This window comes from Nomascus leucogenys, chromosome 8 (genome assembly GCF_006542625.1).
Source record: "Nomascus leucogenys isolate Asia chromosome 8, Asia_NLE_v1, whole genome shotgun sequence".
Lineage (NCBI taxonomy): Eukaryota > Metazoa > Chordata > Mammalia > Primates > Hylobatidae > Nomascus > Nomascus leucogenys.
In genome coordinates, this window is record NC_044388.1 from 42,272,673 (window position 1) to 42,297,188 (window position 24,516).

Genomic DNA, 24,516 nt, shown 5'->3' on the forward strand with positions numbered 1-24,516 from the left:
ATATAACTAATTATTAAATTATTTAAAGAAAAGAGATAAAATTGGGGAAATGGACAAAGTGCCAGAGAGTATCAAAACATGGCAAGACAAATTTTTTTAATTAAAATGAAAGATACAATCATTGAAATTAAAAACTCCAAGAAAAGTTTTAACATCATTTTAGACACCATTGAGAAATAAATTTATGAAATGGAAGAGAGCTGACAAGTTATATAGAACTCAGCATAGAGAGGTAGGTGGTAGAAAATAGGAAGGAAGGTGAAGTCAAGAAACATGAAGGATAGAATTAGAATTTCTATAACACATATGTAACTGAAGTTACAGAGATAGTCAATGGGATAGAGGCAATATTCAAAGTAATAATTGAAAGAAAAATAATAAGAAATTTCCAAAATTTGAGAAAGATATACATTCATGTAAAAAACAAAATTATATGAAGTAGTATAAATAAAATATAATGCATTCCTATAAACTTTGTAGTTAAACTGCAGAAGAGCAAAGAAACTAAAAATATTTTTAAACACACAAAAGACTGATTGCCAAAAATAAAAATGCAAAAAAGAAATCAATAACTAGACTAACAACAGACTTCTCACTATGACAATGGAAGTCAGAATATAATGGAATAATATCTTCGATGTGCCAGGAAAAAGTAACTGTCAACTATGGACATTCTATGCAGAAAACCCACATTTCAAGTTCCTATCAGATTAAAAAATAAAATAAAATAGTTCACTGCAAAGATATCCTCACTAAGGAATTTAGCAGAAGGTTAGCAATGCAGGAAGAAACTGCGAACAATGAAAATGTAACATGTATATAAATCTAACAAATATTGACAAAGTAAAACAAAAATAATAATATCTATTTTGTGTATTTAAAAACAAAATAACTGGACAATGCTGAAGAGGACAGGGGTAATACAAAATAAAGCATTCCAAGATCCTTGTACTTGAGAAAATTGTAGTTAAGATTCTAATAGATTTTAGACTGTTAAAGTGCACATAATAAAATGTAAATGTTTATCTTTAAATAAATATTAATGGAGTGAATAATTTCCAAGCCAGTAAAAGGAAACCAAAATGAACAACAAACAACCCCAAAGAAGGCAAGAAGGGTGGGGGAGAAATAAAACATAGAAAAAGTAAGGTTAATAGCCTGAAACAACAGGGAGAAATTAATCTATATATAATTTAAAATTATATGAAACTTAATATATACATAGTAAAATTAAACCCAAAGGCAAGAGAATAATGAATATGTAATTCAGAATAATGATCACTCTTGGGGAATAGGAAACACAGAATTGGAAACATATGGAAGAGGAACACAAAAGGAATTCAAAAGCATTGGCTATGTTCTAATTCTTAAGTGGAATAGAGAGCACACAGGTGTTTGTTTTATTCTTCATTTGTTATATTCACATATATATGTATGTTTGCATAAATGAAATATTTCATTAGAAGGTTTTACATTTTAAACAATATCTGCGGTAGTTCCATGTTGCCCTATGAAGCTTAAACTCATGGGCCTGGCATTTTAAGTCCTCTGCCAGCTGGGCACACCTTCTTGCTCACTTCTGCCTAGCACGGAATGTTCCCTCTCATGGGAATTTTTTGTTGTCATTTCTTTGCTCTGCATTTCCACTACTAGACTCACTCACATTTCCAATATTTTATTCATTCTGTTCCCCTCATCTTTCCTTCAATCTATAAAGCAAACACTATAGTTCCTAGAAGGAAAAAAATAATAAAACATTATTCTCTCTCGGATGAAGACTACCTGAGTTTACCTCAGGACACAATTATGTCACAATGATGTGAAATAGTCCCAGGACTAGTGAACTCAGTCAGATACAGGTGTTCACTGTAGGTGGTGTTCATTGTAGGGGGAGAGGGAGAGTCTTGTCCCTCAACTAGCCAATAAGCTCTTTGAGAACAAAGACAGTGTCTAAGCTTCTCTTTATCTCTCGCTACCTCTTAGCTAGCACTGAAGTCATAAAATGCACTCAAACAACAGCCACTGAAGAAAGGATGGCATAAGAGGAATTCCAAATTCTCATGAACAGACCTTGAGAACCTGGATCTTGAGTCTTTCAGTAGTATCCAGCCATGCATACCTTTCCTACTTAAGCCATTTTTCTTCTTAAGCCTGTTCAAATTGGTTCCTGCTACTTTTTAGCCATAGAGTTCTCATTAAGAAATGTGTATCCAAGACTCAAGGCAGCTCAAATTCAAACCTCAACAAAAATGACAAATTATATCACACACCATGCACCTTCAAAGTTGTTCACAAACAATAAATCTGTGAATGGCAAAGATGTACTGGGTTGATTTAGGTACTCAAGGCCCATAATTAGATCTCTGCATGGTCAAAATTGGGATCTAAGTCTCTTGACACTCCAGGGTCCTTCTCACTCCCCAACATGTTCAGTGATGTTGCTTTATAGAGGTTATAAGGTTATCTTCTCTGCTGGAACCTTATAAAGAGGTTCCTGATAAGATAGCAAGAGTTTACACAGAACATGGTGGGAAGAGGCTGTTGTCCTAAAACACCAAATTGGTGGGAACTGAAAAGAAGAAGGTGAGTGTGAACTTGAGGTGGAGGAAGATCTAAAAATTCTTACCATGGCCCACTCCAAGGAGAAAGTGGGAATTGTTCTCTGCTAACTCTAGATGTCCATGTGGTCCTAATGACCAGATTGTCCATTAACCAATACCTTTTGCCAATAGAGAGCGGGAAACCATGGCATTCGATGAAAATTTATTGAGTGTCTGCTGTGTGTCAGGCATTGTCCTAGGCACTAGGGTCGTATCAGTAAACAAAACAGACCAAATCTGCCCTCATAGGGTTTACATTCTAGTAAAGAGATATTTGACAATGAAGTAAATAGGTCAAATGTGTGTTTTTTGTTTGTTTGTTTGTTTGTTTGTTTTTGAGACAGAGTCTCATTCTGTCACCCACGCTGGAGTGCAGTGGCGTGATCTTGGCTCACTGCAACCTCTGCCTCCTGGGTTCAAGTGATTCTCCTGCCTCAGACTCCCAGGTAGCTGGGATTACAGGTGTGCACCACTTCGCCTGGCTAATTTTTATGTTTTTAGTAGAGACAAGGTTTCACCATGTTGGCCACGCTGGTCTTGAACTCCTGACCTCAGGTGATTCACCCACCTCAGCCTCCCAAAGTGCTGGGATTATAGGCATGAACCACCGCACCCAGCCCAAATGTGTTTTATATCAAAAGTTGATACATGCTATGGACAAGAATATGGAAGAAAGGACATTAGGAGTGTGGAGTGTTAGGAGGTCAGGGTAGACAAATAAGCCTTCCTTAATAAGGCAACACTTGAGCACAGGCTCAAATAAAAGAAACAATAAAGAACAAATGCAAAGCAAGTTTCCAGTAGCACCTAGACGGCCCTCCAGGCCTGATTTGTTGAGCTTTTCCTTAAACCAAGAAGATAACAAAAATGAAGAGCTGGCAAGGCCCTCTACCAAGGCAAAGTCACAGGACTGGCAGAACCTGGCATTAGCAGGCTAAAATGGTAGCTAACAAACCCTGCCTCTCAGGAAGTGAACATTCGGGATAAAGGCCTCCAGGGCCAGAACTCCCCACTTTTATAGCAGAACTTTAAATTCTTTTGATTTTTTCTCTCTCACAGATATCACACACTACATAACACACACACACGCACACCAGTTTTTAATGGAATAACTGACAACAAAACACTCCCTCACTCCTTTTGGAAGCTTGGAGGCAAACTCTTAGGATGTCTATGATTTCACCAAGTTACTCATGGGCTAAATCTATCAAAGCCAAAGAAATTGGTTGGAAAGTGAAGGGAAGAGCTATTTGAACATAAGCAGTATAACACTCTCTTCTACTGAAACAAAAGGTTAAAAAAATAGTCCCATCAAATTAGCTAACCATTCTCAAAGATAAGTCTGTTTCTGGAAGTAAGCCAGACCCCTGTGATGCCCTTAGGAAGTTCAAGACACTAATGTGACTGTGATATCTCACCTCTCATTCATCCTCTGAATCAACATGGGCCTCCTCCTGTATGTTCTATGGAAAAAGCAAGGGGTTTGGGGGTTAGATATGGGTTCTGGGTTCAAATTATCCCAGCTCTGTGTTTTGCAGAAACTTGCTTTTTGGCTTAATTTTCTTATTTTTTCTTTCTTCACTCACAATCTCCCCCACCTAGCGCATATCCCCAAGAAAAGATCTGTTTTTCTTGAATGCATTATTCTATTAACCTCCTCATGAGACCTCCAAGGGACATTCTTGAGTAACAGTGGATGGGCTCACACTGTTTTATAGGAGCTTTCTGTTCCTCTGTCTACCCTTCCTTTACGCAGCTTTTAAAACCCTGTCCTCCCACGAAATTCAGCTCTGCCTAAACTTGTATAGCAGGTTCAGCAAAACAGAAGACTCAGTAATTCTACTTCCATACCCTAGCTAATGATGTCCACCCTCCAGGCCATCTCAGGATCCAAGACAGCTGTGGAGCTCAAGCCATCACATCCGTATTCTAGGCCAGGAAGAGAAGAGGCAGCAAGACAAGAAGAGTGCCTCCAAGCTGACCCACCTCCCTTCGAGAAGCCTGCCCAGAAGCCCCACACAATATTTCCACTTACATCTCACTGGCTAACACTTAGTAACAAGACCACACATGGCTGAAAGAGAGACAACAAAAGTGCCTTGTAAAACATGAGGACCTGTTATTACAGAGGAAGGCAAGAACAGAGGTTTGGGTGGGCCACAAATGATCTCTACCAAAAGAGTACAACAAAGAGAACAGGCATGGACTTGGGAGGTCATCCAGATGTGGATCCCACACAGAATGAGGATCTCACCCCCTCCTGCTCTCATGGCTTTTCACCTTTGCCCATGCCCACCACCAGCCTGGAGGCTCTTCTGCTCTTCTTTATACTTTTTTTAAAGATGCAACTAATATGACAACTCCAGGAAATAATCCTTCGCCATCACCCAGTGCCCTACCCCTCAAACCTCTGTGTTTTTGCCCATTATTGTGCTTTTCTCACTTCTTATAATTAGGTCTTTACTGATTTATCAGAATAAGATCCAGAATAAGAATACATCCTTGCACTTTATTAAGTGCTACTCATTTATTCCTATTATTTCTCTTTTTTTCCTTTGGCTTTCTTACTGTCTCTTTTCCATATTTTTCTTTCTCTCATTCCCTTGACTGTTCATTGGACCTAACAGGAACATTTAAGGTAGGTCGCCATTGAGCTCCACTGATGGTCTGTAAAGTCAAAGAGGATTCTGATCTTAAATCTATTATATTAAAGGTTCAAAGTTAAATGGGTCGTTTAGGTCCATTAGACCTAAAAAGTCAATACAGCTCCAAGCTGTCTTAAGATACTCTTAGGAAATAGTTAATGCTCTAGGAGAATCTGGTCCAAATTAAGCCATTTCAGTGTCCTTGACCCTAAGAAATGACAGAGCTCCCCTTATAGAATACTATGACAAAGAGTGTGGCAAGGCACAAAAACATCTTTTGCAGGGTGTGTGTAGATTTATGTGAGTTGTGTGAGTTCTCAAGTTACATTAAGATAGCTTTTCCTAACCGAGTCTTCGAGATCACACCCCCGTGGTTGGGGAAGATTGAGGAACTGGGAAGACCCTAGTCGGGAGGGAGCAGGTGGGATGCAGGCTTCCCTTCCATAAGCCCTTTGTATCCAAAGGTCCCTGCTTGTCTCTCAGCTTCATATCTTGGAGGTGGGCTACAACAGGGATTGTGGCAGAGGTGGTAAATGCATGGATGAGCTTTCTAGGAGATGGGAGCCAGCTTCAGGCATTCCACGAAAAGGGCCAAGAAGCATGAGGGAGAAATTCCCCAAGAGCAAGGCCTAAAGCCATGGAGTGCAAGCCATTTCTTACAAAGCAAATTATCAAATTTCTTATAAACTTTTTGATTGATCTCCTTTTTACAATCTTCTGTTTTTTGATAAAGACCTATTTAAATGTTCCATATGTACCTTTGTGAGCTACACAGTATAAAGAGAGACATCGCAGGTCAGCACTTGCCCCAGGGGTTACAAAGAAAAGAATTTCTTCTTCCACCTTCTCATCCTTCCTGCTCGCAGTAGTAGCTGAAATTATAATTGCCAAAGAGACAAAAATAATTTACTTTTTCTATGAAAAGGTAATATTTAAAGTATAAGAAAAATTTTTAAATTTCCTACCAAAAAAACTAACCAGGGCAAAATAGGAAACATCTAACATTTCGGGCTTGGACTCCTGTTCTGCCAAGTACTGAGTGACCCCAAAGCAGCCACTCAACGTTCCCAAACCTCAGTTTCCTCAGCTATGAAAGAGAGATCTTAAAATCTACTTCACAGTAATGTCATGAAGATTGAAGATTTTAGACTATAAATATAAATTGCATGTCTTGCATTAAGAGTAGATTCAATAAATGCTTTCCTAAATTTGGCAGACCCTAGAAGGCAAATATCAGAGATTTATGTTTCTTTCCCATAGCCAGATACCTTTCCCTCTATCTAAAAGAGCAGTCTGTCTTCCACTCACCCCACAAGTTAGTTACTTCTCCTAAATGCTTCGAGAAATTGGCATGGTTCACAAAATTACTACCAATAAATTTGTATTGAATAACTAATACTAAAGCACTCCCCCAAGGGTTAGGGAAAAATAGAGTCAGCTAAGTGAGGTTTACCATTCTCTGGAGCTTCCAGTTTATTTGAGGAGACAAGACTAAACCACAGAGATGGTTGGCAAACAATAGCCCTCGTTTCAAGTCGCTGGATTTATCTATGCCATTTATATATTCTGGAGCTGGATGGGGGAGGACTGCAGGGAGGGTCTATAGATCCACTGAGTCCTGTAGGAGATGAATTTGTTCAATACTTCATTTATCACCTGATCACCAGAAGTTCCCACTTTGATTAGTGGGTCACAGTAGCATTTAGGGTCCCTAATATCAATTCAGAGCCAATTCAGTATCTAGTAAATCCCTGAAAAGTCTGAAGATTTCCTTTCCCCCAGTGCACAGTAACCCTAGTAAATAGCTAAAGGCACCTTTGGGGAAGACTTGAAGGAATATTTACAGAATATAGTTATAGCAGTGTTGCATGTTCTTACTCAAGGGAGCCAGCCTCCCCTTCAATCAAGGGCCTCAGGTCTGTGATCTGGCTTATGCCTGGACATTAATTAGGAAGCTAAGACACTCCACTGTGTCCACTCAAATTAAGCTCCTAGACATCAGACCTAGAACATTTCTGTCATGCAAAAGAAGTAATATTGTAATAGGCTGCATATCTATTTCATTCCCAAGAATACGGTAATCAATTAGGCACTGCCAAAGATCCCAGCAGGTCATTCCGCTTACCTATTTGTCCTTGCTGTCCATTACAGTAATTGTGTTAACCTTGCCTCTAGTGGTTAAGAACTACTCTTAGCCACTAACTTTCCAGGATCCCCATGGAAATCAGGAAGCACAACTAGTAGCTGCATCTCCCTGTGTGTACAAAGGAAGTCACCATAATGCCTTTCAAAGATGTTGATGCTCCCTGATATGGTTTGGCTCTGTGTCCCCACCCAAATCTCATCTTGAATTGTACTCCTATAATTCCCACATGTTGTGGGAAGGACCCAGTGAAAGATAATTTGAATCATGGGGGTGGTTTCCCCCATACTGTTCTCATAGTAATGAATAAGTTTCACAACATCTGATGGGTTTATCAGGGGATTCCGCTTTCGCTTCTTTCTCATTTTCTCTTGCTGCCACCATGAAAGAAGTGCCTTTTGCCTTCTGCCATGATTCTGAGGCCTCCCCAGCCATGTGGAACTGTAAGTCCAATCATACCTCTTTTCCTTCCCAGTCTTGGGTATATCTTTATCAACAGCAGGAAATGGACTAATATACTCCCATCACTAATACATACTATTTCCCAATTGTTCCTCTTAAAAAACATACTATGTTCTAGGGCTTTTTGGTGTATATAAAAGGGATGGGGAAGAAGAGTATAAAATTTGCATATGATAATTCCATCCCAATATTCCTATCTTGTCAAGTCTTGGAGTTAATCTTGTACATTGCTCCTCAAACTCACTGAATTCATGAATTCAGGCCATTGTGGAGTCCAAGTTTCAGTCAAGCAATCAGGCAAACTAATCCTGATCCACCGTCTCTGGTGGACCTACCATCTCTGGTAAGTACACATATAAAATCAGCTTGGCTTGATCCAGTTTTATATTCTGTGCTTTTTGTTCTAACAGCCTTAGAATCCGATACCACATGTTTCTCCCCATATTTATGCTGAAAAAAATTAGCAACATCTTGCATTTATTTTGAAGTATAAGCTTTTTTTATTGAGGTCAGACAGAGACAACAAAGGATGGGGACTTAGAAGCTTGAGGAAAATAGGCATCCCTTTGCAAGGCAGCTGGTCTAGGTGGGGTTGCTACTGGGAAATAACAGAAAGGGAAAACTAATATCATCAGTTAGAGGGGTTGCATCTTCTAGCAAGGGAGGCTTTAGAGAGGCCTCGGAGTTCAAGATTCTCAGTTTCAAACAAGTCAAGGTGAAGATGTGGTGTGTCTGTGACTTTAAATTGTTGTCATTCTGCAACCCACACACTTAATTCCAGGTTTAATTTTCTTTTTTAATTTTTTACTTTTAATTCCTGTGGGTACATAGTAGGTGTATGTATTTATGGGGTACATGAGATGTTTTGATACAGATATGCAATGCATAATAATCACATTATGGAAATGGGGTATCCATCCCCTCAAGCATTTATCCCTTGTGTTACAAACCATCTAATTATACTCTTTTAGTTATTTTTTAAATGTACAATTAAATTATTATTGATTATAATCACCCTGTTGTGCTACCATATACTAGATCTTATTCATTCTTTGTAACTTTTTTGGTACCCATTAAGCATCCCCACCTCTTCCCCATCCCCACCCCCACTACCCTTCCCAGCATTTGGTAACAATCCTGCTCTCTATTTCCATGAGTTCAATTGTTTCTGATTTTTAGATCCCACAAATGAGTGAGAACATGTGATATTTGTCTTTCTATGCCTGAATTATTTCACTTAGCATAATGACCTCCAGTTCCATCCATGTTGTTGCAAATGACAGGATCTTATTCTTTCTTATGACCAAATAGCCCTCCGTTGTGTATAAGTACCATATTTTCTTTATCCATTTGTCTGTTGATAGACACTTAGGTTGCTTCCAAATCTTGGTTATTGTGAACAATGCTGCAAAAAACATGAGGGTGCAGATATCTCTTCAATATACTGATTTCCTTTCTCTTGGGTACTACCCAGCAGTGGGATTGCTGGATCTTATGATAGCTTATTTTTAGTTTTTTGAGGAACCTCCAAACTGTTCTCCATAGTGGTTGTACTAATTTATGTTCCTACCAACAATGTACAAGGGTTCCCTTTTCTCCACATTCTTACTAGTATTTGTTATTGCCTGTCTTTTGAATATAAGCCATTTTAACTGGAGTGAGACATCTCAATCTCAATGTAGTTTGGTTTGCATTTCTCTGATGATCAATGATGTGGAGCATCTGTTCATATGCCTGTCTGCCATTTGTATGTCTTCTTTTGAGAAATGTCTATGCAAATCTTTTGTCCATTTTTTAATTGAATTATTAGATTTTTCCTATAGAGTTGCTTGAGCTCCTTATTGTATTCTTGTTATTAATCTCTTGTCGGATGGGTAGTTTGCAAATATTTTCTCCAACAACTAATTTTGTTGATTGTTTTCTTTGCTGTGAAGAAGCTTTTTAACTTGATATGATCCCATCTGTTCATATTTGCTTTGATTGCCAGTGCTTATGGGGCATTACTCAAGAAATTTTTGCCCAGACCAGTGTCCTGGAGAGTTTCCTTAAAGTTTTTTTTGTAGTAGTTTCATAGTTTGAAATTAACCAAATAAGTGAAGGTTCTCTATAATGAAAACTTGAAAACACTGATGAAAGAAATTGAAGAGGACACCAAAAAATGGAAATATATTCCATGTTCATTGACTGGAAGAATCAATATCATTTTAATGTCCATACTACCCAAAGTAATCTACAGATTCAATGTAGATTTGAGGTCTTAGATTTAAGTCTTTAATCGATTTTAGTTTGATTTTTTTATATGGTGAGAGGTAGGGGTCTGCTTTCGTTCTTCTACACATGGATATCCAATTTTCCCAGAACCATTTGTTAAAGAGACTGTCTTTTCCCCAGTGTATGTTCTTAGCACCTTTGTTGAAAATGAGTTTACTATAGGTGTGTGAATTTGTTTCTGCATTCTCTATTCTATACCATTGGTCTATGTGTCTGTTTTTATGACAATACTATGCTGTTTTGGTTATTATAGCTCTGTAGTATAATTTGAAGTCAGGTAATGTGATTCCTCCAGTTTTGTTCTTTTTGCTTGGAATGGCTTTGGCTATTCTGGGTCTTTTGTGGTTCCATGTCAATTTGGGGATTGTTTTTTCTATTTCTGTGAAGAATGTCGTTAGTATTTTGATAGGAATTGCATTGAATCTGTAGATTACTTTGGGTAGTATGGACATTAAAATGATATTGATTCTTCCAGTCAATGAACATGGAATATATTTCCATTTTTTGGTGTCCTCTTCAATTTCTTTCATCAGTGTTTTCAAGTTTTCATTATAGAGATCCTTCACTTATTTGGTTAATTCCTAAGCATTTTATTTTTTATGTGGCTATTGTTAATAGGATTACATTTTTTATTTCTTTTTCAGGTTGTTCACTGTTGGCAATATAGAAATGCTACTGACTTTTGTGTGTTGTTTTTGTATCCTGCAGTTTACTGAATTTGTTTATCAGTTATAATAGTTTTTGGTAGAATCTTTAGGTTTTTCCAAATATAAGATCATATCATCTTATATTAGGATGTTGAATTTTATCATGCTTTTTCAACATCAATTTAAGTGATCATATGGTTTTTGTCCTTTATTCTACTGATATGATGTATCACATTGATTGATTTGTGTATGTTAAACCATACTTGCATCCCAGGGATAAATCCCACTTGGTTATGATGAATGATCTTTTAAATGTATCATTGAATTTGGTTTGCTATTAATAGTATTTTGTCAAGAATTTTTGCACCAGTATTCATCAAGGATATTGACCTATAGTTTTCTTTTTTTTAATGTGTCTTTGTCTCTTTTTGGTTTCAAGGTAGTGCTGGCCTCATAGAATAAGTTTGGAATATTCCCACTTCCTCTATTTTTCAGAATAATTTGAGTAGGATTGGTATTAGTTCTTCTTTAAATGTTTGGTAGAATGCAGCAATGCATCTACCATCAAGTCCTGGGCTTTGCTCTCCAGGGAGACTTTTATCACGGCTTTCATCTTTTTACTTGTTATTGGTCTGTGCACGTTTTGGATTTCTTCGTGGTCAATCTTGGAGGTTCTATGTGTCCAGGAATTTGTCCATTTCTTCTAGATTTTCCAATTTATTGGCATATAGTTGTTCATGGCAACCACTAATGAGCCTTTGAATTTCTGCACTATCAGGTGTAATGTCTCCTTTTTCATCTCTGATTTTATTTATCTGGATCTTTTTTCTTTTTTTCTTAGTCTGCCTAAAGATTTGTCAATCTTGTTTAACTTTTCAAAAAACCAACATTTTGTTTCATTAATCTTTTGCATTGTTTTCTTCTTTTCAATTTATTTATTCTCTAGTCTCTATTATTTCTTTTCTTCCACTAATTTTGAGTTTGGCTTGCTCTTGCTTTTCTAGTCTTTAAGGTGCATTATTAGGTTATTTATTTGAAGTTTTTTATCTTTTTTGATGTAGGCACTTATAGCTATAAGCTTTTCTCTTAGGACTGCTTTTACTGTATCACATAGGTTTTGGTATGTTGCATTTTCTATTATTATTTGTTTCAAGAAATTTTTCAATTTCCTTCTTAATTTCTTCATTGACTCACTGGTCATTCAGGAGTATATTGTTTAATTTCTATGTGTTTGTATAGTTTCCAAAATTCTTCCTATTATTGATTTCTAGTTTTATTCCACTGTGTTCAGAGAAGATGCTGGATATTATTGCAAATTTTTTAAATGTTTTAAGACTTGTTTTGTGACCTAACATATGGTCTATCCTTGAGCATGATCTCTATGTGCTGAGAAAAAGAATGTTTATTCTGCAGCTGTTGAATGAAATGTTCTGTATAACATCTATTAGGTCTACTTTGTATATAATGTAGATTAAATCTCATATTTCTTTGTTGATTTTCTGTCTAGAAGATCTGTCCAATGCTGAAAGTGGAGTGTGAAAGTCTCCAGCTATTATTGTATTACAGTCTGTCTCTCTCTTTAGCTCTAATAATATTTGCTTTATATATCTAGGTGCTCCAGTGTTGGGTGCATATATATTTTAAATTATTACATCCTCTTACTGAATTGACCCGTTTATCATTATATAGTTACCTTCTTTGTCTCTTCTTATAGTTTCCATCTTGAAACCTATTTTGTCTGATGTAAGTATAGCAACTCAGGCTCTCTTTGGTTGCCATTGGCATGGAATATTTTTTTCCATTCCTTTATTTTTAGTCTGCGTGTCTTTATAGGTGAAGTGTGTTTCTTGCAGGCAACAGATCAATGAGTCTTGGGTTTTTTTGTTGGTAGTGGTGGGTTTTTTTGTTTTGTTTTTTGGGTTTTTGTTTTTTGGGTTTTTTTGTCCATTCAGCCACTGTATATCTTTTGATTGGAGTATTTAGACTATTTACATTCAATGTTATTATTGATAAGTAAGGACTTATTCCTGCCATCTTGTTATTTGTTTTCTGGTTATTTTGTGTTCTTCTCTTCCTTCTTTCTGTCATTCCTGGCTTCCTTTTAGTGAAGATAATTTTCTCTGCTGATATGATTTAGTTTCTTTTTTTTTTAATCCGTTGTATGTTTTTTTGTTTGAGGGTAACTTGAGGCTTGTAAATACTATCTTATAGGCCACTATTTTAGGCTGATAACAACTTAACACTGTTTGCATAAACAAACAAACAAACTAATAAAGATGCTATGCCTTAACTTTGTCTCACCCCCCACTTTTTTAACTTGCTATTGTTTCTATTTATGCCTTACTGTACTGTCTATGTCTTGAAAAGTCATTGCAGTTAATATTTTTAATTGGCTCATCATTTAGCCTTTCTACTTAAGATGAGAACAGTTTACACATCACAGTTACAATGTTATAATATTGTGTTTTTCTATGTACTTACTATTACCAGTGAGTTTTATACCTTCAGATGATTTCTTACTGTTCATTAATGTCCTTTTCTTTCCAACTGAAGTACTCCCCTTAGCGTTTCTTGTAGCACAGTTCTGGTGTTGATGAAATCCCTCAGCTTTTGTTTGTCTGGGAAAGTATTTCTCCTTCATATTTGAAGGATATTTCCATTGAATATACTGTTCTAGGGTGAAATGTTTTTGCCTTCAGTACTTTAAATATGTCATAACACTTTCTCTTGGCCTGTAAGGTTTCCACTGAAAACTCTGCTGCCAGACATATTGGATCTTCATTGTATGTTATTTGTTTCTTTTCTCTTGCTGATTTTAGGATATTTTCTTTATCCTTGACCTTTAGGAGTTTGATTATTAAATGCTTTGAGGTGGTCTCCTTTGGGTTAAATCTGCTTGGTGTTCTATAAGCTTCTTGTACCCGGATATTGATAACTTCCTCTAGGTTTGGGAAGTTCTCTGTTATTATCTCTTTGAATAAATTTTCTACCCCCATATCTTTCTCTACCTCTTCTTTAAGGCCAATAACTCTTAGATTTGTCCTTTTGAGACTATTTTCTATATCCTGTAGGCATGCTTCATTGTTTTTTATGATTTGTTCTTTTGTCTCCTCTGACTGTATATTTTCAAATAACCTGTCTTCAAGCTCACTAATTCTTCCTTATGCTTGATCAATTCTGCTATTTAAAAAACTGTGATGTATTATTTGGTGTTCCAATTGCATTTTTCAGCGTGAGAATTTCTGCTTGATTCTTTTCAATTATTTCAATCTCTTTGTTAAATGTATTTGATAGAATTCTGAATTCCTTCTCTGTGTTATCTCAAATTTCTTTGAGTTTCCTCAAAGCAGCTGTTTTAATTTTTTTCTATCTGAAAAGTCTATTATCTCTTTTTTTCTAGGATTGATCCCTGGTTCCTTATTTAGTTCATTTTGTGAGCTCATGTTTTCCTGGATGGTCTTGATACCTGTAGCTGTCCATCTTTGTCTGGGCATTGAAGATTTAGATATTTATTGTAGTCTTTGCAGTCTGGGTTTATTTGTACCCATCCTTCTTGGGAAAGTTTAGATACTTGGAAGGACTTGGGTGTTGTCATCTGAGCTGTGTCTGCTTTAGGGAACATGCTAAGCCCAGTAATACTGTGATTCTTTCAGCCTCATAGAGATATTGCCATGATGGTCTTAGACAAGATCTGGAAGAGTTCTAGTTTGAACCAGTTTTGCTTTCTGTTACAGTAGGGCAGCAGTGAGTTCGATGCCTCATAATTGCTGCACTCTCCCTCTCCCCAGCATACAGAAATGCTCTCTACACCACACCACTGCTGCCTGGGGATGGGGGATGGGTGGCATCTGTGATTCAAGCCTGTTTTTCCGACCTCTTTAGTGCCTCTTTCAGTGAATGAAGTTAAAACCATGTACTGTGAATGCTTACCTGATTTTTGGTTTTTATGAAGGTGGTTTTTTTGTGTAGATAGCTGTTAAATTGGTGTCCTTCTGGGATAGACAATTGGTTGAGACTTCTGTTCTACCATCTTGCTCTGCCCCCTCCTTCCAGATTTAATCTTTATCAAGATTGTTCCCGTACATTGAAAAAGATTCTTCTAGGGTCTCTGTAGAAGCACCTTAGTTGTGTGAACATTGAGATGAAAGTTTAAAGACTTGATCTCATTGTCATCTGTTTCAAGTTCTCCAGTGTATTTAGAAGCAGCCATTGCATACCAGGAATCTTGTAGGCATACTATTATTGCCATATTCATCAACTACAGTAGCTATTTGGTTCCCAAGGCATTGATACAATAAGTAGTTGCCACAAGCAATCAAAGGTGACAATTTGTCATGTTACCACTGCATGCTGTGAATTAGCAGTAGCTCATTTGCCATTGGCAAGGAGTTTGGCATTGTGTTCAAGGGTCCAAAGAAAACTAAACTAAGTCCATACAGTTTTGAGGGTCTGTTTCCTGTCACTACTTCCATTCTCAAGTATTGTACCAGTCAATGTCCAATCAGGAAAATAGACCATGGTAGGTATATCAGCCGAAAAAAATATAGACCATTGGTTATACAAGTATTGAAGGGCTGATGACAAAAAAAAAACAGTGAACTATCATAGAGATAGTAACTAGAGAAAAACAGCTACTAGAGCAAGAGCTGAAGGAAAAAGAGAAGAGGTTAAGGTTATCAGAACTAAATGCTTAAAGTATAAATCTCAAGATGCAGGGCTCATACTGCGGAGGACAGGGCATACTTGAATGCTGCTAGTTCCTTAGGAGTTCATAAGAGGAAGCCCAGATCGCTGAGACTTATGCCTCAGAAGAGGGGTCATTGCCTAGCTGCTGGTGGTACCTCTGATGGGTCATAATGAGCTGGTTTAGGAGTGCTGAAAGAAGCTGAAGGATAGAACTAATTGCTGCATCCAGGGTGAAATATTCTCAATGAGCATTATGGATAAGTACAGAAGCAAATAAGAAAGCAGAAGTACCTTCTTCCCTCCTGTCTTCCATCTTCTTCTAGAGTCCCCAACTACAGAACCCACCAGGAGGCCAGACAATAAAGGAGAAAGATTGTTTGCAGACTCCCAGCACTGGCAGCACAGAGCAGAAGCTACAAGGATGTACTTGAAAATAAAAGGCAACAGCCTAATAACCAGTACAAATATGTCTTACAAAAACTGAAACAAGAAAGGTAGAAAATGTATGTTCTGATCATTAAATTTTTCATGAAAGAGGACTCAAAAATCTTTCTCCAGGCCAGGCACAGTGGATCAGACCTGTAATCCCAGCACTTTGGGAGGCTGAGGAGGACAAATTGCTTGAGCCCAGGAGTTTCAGACCACCCTGAAAATACGGTGAAACCCTGTCTCTATAATAAATACAAAAAATTAGCCAGGCGTGGTGGCATGCCTGTGGTCCCAGCTACCAGGGAGACTAAAATGGGAGGATCATCTGAGCCCGGCAAGTTGAGGCTGCAGTGAGCTGTGGTTGTGCCACTGCACTCCAGCCTGGGTGACAATGCAAGAGCCTTTCAAAAAAAAAAAAACAGTGCCTCACACCTGTAATCCCAGGACTTTGGAAGCCTGAGGCGGGCAGATCAAGAGGTCAGGAGTTCAAGACCAGCCTGACCAATACGGTGAAACCCCGTCTTTACTAAAAATACAAAAATTAGCCTGGCGTGGCAGTGCGCGCCTGTAGTCCCAGCTACTCCGGAGGCTGAGGCAGGAGAATTGCTCAAACCTGGGAGGCGGAGTTTGCAGTGAGCCAAGATTGCACCACTGCACTCCAGCCTGGGTGACAGAGCAAGACTCCGTTTCAAGAAAGAAAAAAAATCTCTCACCAACGCAGCCTATCAAAGACAAATGGCTTCACCAAGAGGTTCTACCAATTATTCAAGAGGGAGAAAATAATTTCAATCATACACAACCTCTACCTAACACACAACATGAGGTTAGCATTGCCTTTATATCAAACTCAACAAGGATAGATATTCTAATCTCACTCATAAACATAGATGCAAAAATCCTAAACAAAATACTAGCAAAATGAATCCAGCAATATGTAAAAAAGGATAATAAATCTTACCAAATTGGATTTATTGCAAGAATGTAAAGTTGATTCAATGTTAGTAAATAAATTGTTGTAATCTTACATATTAAGATATTAAAGAAAACAACATTTGAACATTTCAGTACATGAAGAAAGAAGCTTGATATAATTTAATATCCATTCATATATATATATATATATATATATATTTTTTTTTTTTTTTTTTTGAGACGGAGTCTCGCTCTGTCACCCAGGCTGGAGTACAGTGGTGCAATCTCGGCTCACTGCAAGCTCTGCCTCCCAGGTTCACGCCATTCTCCTGCCTCAGCCTCCCAAGTAGCTGGGACTATAGGCGCCCGCTACCACGCCCGGCTAATTTTTTTTGTGTGTGTATTTTTAGTAGAGACGGGCTTTCACCGTGTATTTTAAAAAAATACTTTTAGTGCTAAGAAATAGAAATAATTTACCTAAGCATGATAAATTTTATCTATTTAAAAAATTACAGAAAATATAATATTCAATAAACTTTGAAAGCTTTCCTTCTGAGACATGAAACAAATCTATCACCATTTCTTCTCAACCCTTTACTAGAGATGCCAGTCCATGCATTAAGACAAAACACAGAAATAAAAGGGATATTGAATGAAAAAGAAGAAATAATACTGTCATTATACACCAATAATATAATTGTACATATTAAAAAGCTGGAAGAATCTACAAGTGAATTATTTGAATTTGTAAAAACATTTCAAGATAGATAGACAGACAGATATACTAAGTACCACTCTATGATAAGGCAGAGTAATTTGTATTGAACTAACATTCTCACAGATAATATGTATAATATGTATATTTTTTAAACAACTATTTGGAAGTACTGAAGGTCAACAAAAAGCAGTCAGAAACTGGTGAAGAGTCAAATATGAAAGAGAGAAGCTGTCCTGGATATGTTTTTGCCCAAGGATACTCTATGGTACACATGGCATGAGTCAGCTAGAACTCAAACAGAAAGGTTCTGGCTTACTAGCTTAAGGAGCCAAAAAAAATGGGCAGTCAAAAATAACCAGAGTAGCTGTGTAGTAAGAGGTGAAATCCTGGAGAAGAGTAAGTAATGAAGAGGGCTCCCGAATCAATGTATAGTTTCACCCAAAACCCTGACCAACTCCTGAACTGCACATATGTCAGGGAGATCCTAAGGAGAACAATGGGAAACAACAACCATAAGACTAGGCTGAAAGAACAAGCAAGGATTTAAACTATTGCCTATTCCCGGAAGATGGTTTAAAGCTGAGCCCAGCCAAGTTAACTACTTGCTGAAATAAAAACTAACATTCTTCAGAAAAAGATAACAAAATTCAGAATCTCTACATCTTATCAGCAATGTCTGGTGTACCTAAAATATTATTATATATGGGGGATAATTTAAAAAAATGTAACCTAGAGTCAAGGGAAAAAAATTTAATGTTGTCTGTAGAAACCAATCACCAGATGACCCAGATGTTAGCATTAGCAGACAAGAACTTAAAGAAACCATTATAAACATGTTCAAGGACTTTAAGAAATTAATGTCATAATGAACAAATAGGAATCTCAACAGAGAAATGAAAACTATAGAAAAGGTCCAAATGAGAATTTTAGAATTGAAAATTGCAATATCTGAAATGAAAAAATGATTAGATAGACTTAACAGCACATTGGAGACAATGAAAGATGAGGCCAGCAAGCTTGTTGATAACTCATTAGAAAGTATCCAATCTGGACAAAAAGAAGGAAAAGTCTTCTAAGGAAGGAACAGAACCTCAATCACCTGCAGGACAATATTAAGATATCTAACATATGTATAATTAGAGTTCCAGAAGGCAAGAAGAAAAAGAATGGGGAAACATAAATATTCAAAGACATATGGTAAAATTTTTCCAAATTTATGTGAAAAACATAAGGATCTAGGGAGTTCAGCAAACCCTAGGAAGGTTAGTTACAATGAAAACCACATGTTGACAAGTTATAATAAAACTGTTGAAAACTAATGATTAATAGATAATATTGAAAGCAGTCAGAGGAAAATGATATATTACCTACAGAGAACCAACAATAGAAATTATGGCCGAGTGTCATGTAAAAAAAAAAAAAACAGCGAAAGCCAGAAGACAGTGGAAAGATATATTTAAAGCACTGAAAGGAAAAGAAAAACTATCATCCCAGAATTCTATATCAAATGAAAATATATTTCAAAAAGGATGGTTTAGATCAAAGAAAACTTCCACATATATACACATTTAATATATGATAGAGGTGTCATTGCAGATTAATGAGAAAGCGATTTACTTGTCAATAAATGATCTGAAGTAATTACATATACATTTGGGGGAAAAAAAGAAATTGGATCCCTAACTCACACCATACACAAAAACCAATTCAGGATGAATTAAAGACCTAAGTATAAAAAGCAAAGCAATAGAGAGTTTCACACAGGATATAAAACCATCAGTCCCAAACTACTCACGGAGGTTCCCCCAGGACACCACATTGAACTCACAGTGGTGCCATGGGATATTTTAAATTTTTGAAGAAAACACATGGATCCTTGACCCCTGTCAGACACTGAATAAATGATGAGCTCTAGACAGTTTCAATATTAAATTGAACTACGGTCCCCTCAATGGCATTAAGTCTTTGCAAAGTTAGGCTTTCAGCAGTTGCTATAATAACAAACATCCCATAAAAATCAACATGAAATAGGAAGTCAGAATGGTAATATCCAGTCATATTCTAAAACTTGAGAAGTTGTACATCCCCTTAGTAAGTAAATGCAATCATTTAAGGATGAAAAAATTCATTGTTTTTCTTTCAATCAATTTGTATTACTTTTTCAAATGACTACCAAGTTGTTAGAAGATAAATGCTTATTAAGTTGATTGGAACTGACTACCTAATAAATGGAAATTTGGGGTATTTCTTTTGGCCTAGGCATTCCATGAAAAAATAACTGACACACAAGGGTATCATGAACTGAGAAAGTTGAGAAGCTCTGATATTGGAGAATATATATGTGACCTCAGGGTGGGAAATAATTTCTTAAACAGGAGACAGAAAGTACTAATCATAAAAGAACTAAAACATAAATTCAAATTCCTTAAAATTAAGAATTTCTGTTCACTAAATGACATCATAAAGATATTAAAAAGGCAAGTTGCAGACTGGGAAAAAATATAAATCATGAATAAAACTGACAAAAGACTCTCTCCAGAATACATAACAATTCCTAAAAATCAGTAAGGGAAAGAAAACTTTACAGAAAACGGGCAAAAGGCTTAGACACATCATAAAATAGGAAATCCATAAGACAAATAAACATGAAAAGTGCTCCTTTTCATCAGAAATCAGTAAAATACAAATTCAAACCACACTACAAAATATAAAACTATAAAATTTCTAGAAGAAAACATAAGAAAAAGTCTTCATGATTTGGGGTAAGTGAATAATTTTTAGATAAGGCACAAAAAACTCAAAGCATAAAAAAAGATAAATTGGTCTTTATCAAAATTTAAAACTTTTTTTCTTTTTCTTTTTTTTTTTTTGGTAGAGACAGGGCCTCACCGTGTTGCCCAGATTGGTCTCAAACTCCTGGCCTCAAGAAATTCTCCTGCCTCAGTTTCCCAAAATGCTGGGATTATAAACATGAGCCATCCATCATGTCAGGGAAAAACTTCTCTTCAAAAGACACTCTTAAGAAAATAAAAATACAAGCCATGGACTGGAAGAAACTATTTGCAAAATACATATCTGATAAAGAATTTGTATGCAGAATATATAAAGAACTTTTATCAATTCTAAGTAAACAATTCAATTTAAAAATGGGTAAAAGATTTAAGCAGGTACTTTACCAAAGAAGAGACACAAATGGCCAATAAGCAAACGAAAAGATGCTCGACATCATTAGACACCATTTTGCATTATTTAAATGTAAATTAAAATATGAGCTACCACTGCACAAAGGCACACACACACAAGAATAGCTAAAAATTTAAAAGACTGACTATACCAAGCATTGGAAAGAATGTGAAGCAACCAGAACCCTCACAGACTGCTGATACGTAAAATTTAAAATGATAAAAAAAAAAAACACTTTGGAAAACCACTGGTGATTTCTTATTAAGTTAAAATTACACCCTCCCTATGACCCCACAATGCCACTCCTACACATTTATTAAAGAGTAATGAAAACATATATCAACAAAAAGACTCATTGTATGCTTTAGAAGCTTTGTTCATCACTACCCAAAACTGGAAACATTCTAAAAGCCCAATAACAAGAGAATGGATAAACTGATTTGTGTATGCAGTGGAATACTACTCTGCAATGAAAAGGAACAAACTGCCAATCCGTGCAGCAATATGGATGCATCTCAAAAGCAGTCCACTAAGTGAAAGAAACCAGACACAAAAGAGTGTGTTCTAGTTGGTTCCACTGGAAAAGGCAAAGCTATAGACAGAAAGCAGATCAGTGACAGGAGCAGGGGACTGACTGCAAAGAGGCATGAAGGAATTTTTGGGCTGATATAAATGCATCTGATTATGGTGGTGACTGTAGGACAGCATACAGTTGTCAAAACTCATCCAACTGTGCACTTCAAAAGAGGAATTATTTTACTGTTTTTCAACTATACCTCAATAATTGCAAAGGTTTAAAATATTTCATTAAGGATTTAATTTTCAAATTTTTAATTAAGGAAAAAACCACAATGAGCTACCCTTAAATACCCACCAGATTAGCGATACATTTTTAAAGTCTGTTGATATCAAATGCTGGCAAGGATAAAGAGTCCAGTAACCGTTGCAGTTTGAGTTCCCAGGAAACAAGCTCTGAGACAGAGTTTGGTGTAGGAAGTGTTTATTAGGGATCAGCTCCTATGAAAGGAGGGGAGGAGCAAGAAGAGGCAGAGGAGCCCAGATGGACCACTCCAGAGCCAGTGCTGCCTGTCATAATCATCCCACAGTGGTACACAGTGGCCAAGCCTTCCCACCTCCACCTGCCATGACAATGACAATTCTAATATGTATGTCTTAGAAGCTTTGTTCATCATCACCAAAAACTGGAAACATTCCAAAAGCCCATCAACAAGAGAATGGATAAACTGTGATTTGTATATGCAATGGAATACTACTTCAATGAAAAGGAACAAACTGTCAGGCTGTCCCAGACAGGGCAAGGCCCTGGGAAAGGCTGCTCTATAGTGGAGGTAGTCTCTGCAGGAGCTGAGCTGGACAGCAAGTCTTTCTGGAAGGGAAATCTGCACAGCACACCTTTGGGTGTAGCACGGAAACATGCCTACTCTGCTGATGGCATTGTAATGTAACACAAGCATTTTGGACCCCAGTTTGGTAAAGGTGAGGATGCATGTGACCTATTACTCAGCATTCTGCTCCTAGGTATGCATCCTAGTGAAATGCAAGCCCATGTACACCGAGATAAATATTCATCACAGTACTGTCCATAACGGCCCCAAACTGGAAACAGCTCAAAAGTTCATCAGTGATAGAACACATTACATAAATTATGGTACATTTATATGGTGGAATAATCAATAAAGAATCACAGGTCAATAAAAGTACATCTACATATACATATAAAATGTATAAAACTTTATGGATCAGTAAAAAATGAACTAGCTACATCAGTAAGCAAAAACATGGATAAATCACATTAACATAACATTGAGCAAAAAAAAAAGGGCACAAAAGTGTACATATAGGATGATGTCACCCATGTACAGATTTAAAATGGGCAAACCATATGGTTTGGAAATGAATATATAAATTAGAAATATATGAGGAAAAGCAATGGAATGATTTGCACAGAAATCAGAAGAGTGCTTACTTTGGAGGGAGTGGGTGTTCTGATTAGGGTCATAGCTCCAGGTAAAACCATCCGTTTTAGCCATCCCTGGGTGTTCACTTTCTGAATATGAATCAAGCCACCTATATAGGTTTGGAGTATTTTTATTTGCATTTATTTCCCAAAAAGAAGGAGATACGTCACATATGTAATTGTTAGGGGAACTGGGCATGTTTAGCCTGAAAAAAAGAGAAGGCTTAGGGGCCATATAATGGTTGTCAATTACCTAGAGAAAAGAAAGTAAATTTACCACGTGCTTCTCCACAGGGCACAGCTCAGACCTTGGAGAGAGAATTTTTTGTTGTTGTTTTGGTTTTATGTTTGTAGAGATGGGGTCTCGCTATGTTGCCCAGGCTTGTCTCAAACTCCTGGCCTCAAGCTATCCTCCCCCTCAGCCTCCCAAAGTGCCGGGATTACAGGTGTGAGCCATCGCACCCACTCATTTTTTTAAAAAGTGTCTAATGATCTAAATACAGGAAACGGTACTCCAAGCTCAGCAGTCCATCCACTGGCCTGTTTCATCTGAAGCTGAAGTTAAGTTTCGTGGCTTCGACCTCTCTTCCAGTTCTGCGACCTCAAGGTACAAAGAACTAGCTTGGAAGAGGATGGGCTGATGGGAGTCAGGAAGCCGTTCCACATATAAGAGCAAAGAATGAAGGAGGACATGTTTTTGTTTTTGGATTTTGGAGGTTTTTTTTAGACAGAGTCTTGTTCTGTCGCCCAGGCTGGAGTGCAGTGGCTTGATCTCGGCTCACTGCAATCTGTGCCTCCCAGGCTCAAGCGATTCTTCTGCCTCAGCCTCCCGAGCAGCTGAGACAGGTGCATGTCACCACGCCTGGCTAACTTTTGTATTTTTTGTAGAGGTGGGGTTTCACCATGTTGCCCAGGCTGGTCTTGAACTCCTGACCTCAAGTGATCCACCTACCTCAGCCTCCCAAATTGCTGGGATTACAGGCATGTTTATTTTTTAAAATAAATGTCAGTTAATGGACCCTTACTGTGTGAGCTCCACCTACCTGGCCATTTCTACCTGGGAAACTCCTGTTGATTTTCGGTAGGCAGCGTGCAGCTCCCAGTTGAACATGTTCTGCTACAGCCCTTCAGGCCAGGCCCTCAGGAGGCCCAGCATCTCCCTCAGAATAAGAACCATCCTAGGGCTGCTGACTGTGGTTCCAAGCCACCCTGAAGTCCACCAGAGACAGTGCAGGGTCTTGTCTTCCAAGAACTGCCCAGGTGGATGCCCTCCCGGAAAGATGAAGAGCATTGACGCAAGGCAGGGGGTGCCAGTGCCACCACTCCCGATGGTCATGAGGACAGGCTGTGGGTTCACAGGTGTTGTCTCTTTTTTGGTTGTTTCGTGTGTCAGTGCTTTATTAGGGAATGCCGTCTCAGGAAAGCAGGAGTGGGGGAAAGGGAGGGGGCTGGGAAGAAGGGAGAGTCAGGAGAAGAGGGCCCCCTGGCTGAGTGGGGCACAGCTTTATAGAAACTGATTGCTTGGTGTCAAAGGATATCTTCAAAGAGGCTGACGGAAGCCATTCCATCTTCAAAGAGTCCACGCGGGGGAGAAAAGGAGAACAATTTACCCACTGGTGGCCATCTCTTATTGGTCAATGTATGTCCCCCGCCCGGGGTGTTAACACCAGTGTGCTTCAAGGATGCACATGCCCTAGTGCTAAGTGGGAGCCGCAGTATTCACTTCATGCCTAAACAGCAACAGAAAACTCCAGGGTAAGAGGCAAAGGACAAGATGCATGGGCAAGAGCAAGGCGTGTGTGCATCTGTTGTCCTCAGGGACTCTGTGAGGAACTAGAAGAA

At 37.7% G+C, this 24,516-nt stretch overlaps 1 long non-coding RNA gene across 1 annotated transcript in view; it reads right to left on the reverse strand.

The window, feature by feature from the left end:
• LOC100594610 overlaps nt 1-24,516 on the reverse strand; it is an 82,636-nt gene that overhangs the window by 17,504 nt on the left and 40,616 nt on the right. Inside the window, exons 4-5 of the long non-coding RNA XR_001116157.2 lie at nt 4,636-4,674; nt 4,019-4,063 (exon numbers count right to left, since the gene is read on the reverse strand). This is a non-coding gene — a long non-coding RNA (uncharacterized LOC100594610). The remainder of the gene's footprint in view (nt 1-4,018; nt 4,064-4,635; nt 4,675-24,516) is intronic.